The following is a 1,085-nucleotide window of genomic DNA, read 5'->3' as shown; positions in this document are numbered from 1 at the left end:
CTTCTGAGCTAGATGGCCGCTTGTTTACCTTCAAGCCTTTAAGACCCCAGACGCTATACATTTTGATAGCTGGGCACCATCAGCTTTCTTCGCCACATTTGCATATGCACCCATTTATCTTCAGCGATTGTATCATGGAGGTGAGCACACAATGAGATGATTTTTTTGTTCTTTGATGCCTGATAACTGATCCCCTTGGCTCCTCGTGATCACACAGGCTGGTGTGCTTCTTCCATGTGGGCTTTGTTGCTTTTGAGCTAGATGGCCGCTTGTTTCCCTGCCCCTCCCCACAGAAGAATTTATTTCAAAGGACAGCATTGAATCTGCAGCTCCTGGAGAGAGACATATCTGATCAAAGCACATGGGAGCAGATGAAAGGGGAGGAGGAGAGAGTGGAGCACATCCTGGCCCACCAGGCCATGAGGACGATGTTCCCAATTAGAGCAGCCAGTCAACAAAGAGGACCACATGGCTGGCCCCACTAGGAGACATGACGCCTCTCACTGACCCATAGCCCTACAGGGGACAACACCAGAGACACAGTGTGGGAATTGCACCCGATCTCCGAGCTGATCCCTCCACACTGAGACAAAACACTAAGGGGGTGCAACAGAACAGCAAGGGAATGGAGCGGCGAGGTCCCCAGTGAATGCTTAAGGTGGATTTGGGGGCCATGGTGTGGTGCCCCAACAGACTGGACTGGAAAACACTCCTAAAAGCCAAAAAACAATCCTTGAACTAACTACAAGCTTTCCTTTCTTGTGTTTTGTTTTGGTTTTTTGTCATTGGTTTGTTGTTGTTGTTGTTTTGCTGTATATTGCTGCTTGGTTTTGCTCTGTCTTGGTTTTGTGCATGTTATTATCTCCGTGGGTCTGTCTAAATAATATAGGCTGAATGAACAATCTGGAGGAGAAAACAATGGGACCCACAGTTTCAGGGGGACATGGGAGAGGGGGAGGTGGGGAGAAATGTCGTGGTGTTAACAAACCCAGGGACAAGGAACAACAAGTGATCCAAATCGATGGTGATGAGGGTGTGGAAGGTCTGGTATGGCATGATCAAGGGTAATGTAACCAAGAGGAATT

The sequence above is a fragment of the Echinops telfairi genome, unplaced genomic scaffold (genome assembly GCF_000313985.2).
Source record: "Echinops telfairi isolate 266 unplaced genomic scaffold, ASM31398v2 ScPeMD7_4;HRSCAF=17, whole genome shotgun sequence".
Lineage (NCBI taxonomy): Eukaryota > Metazoa > Chordata > Mammalia > Afrosoricida > Tenrecidae > Echinops > Echinops telfairi.
This window is presented reverse-complemented; position numbering follows the sequence as displayed.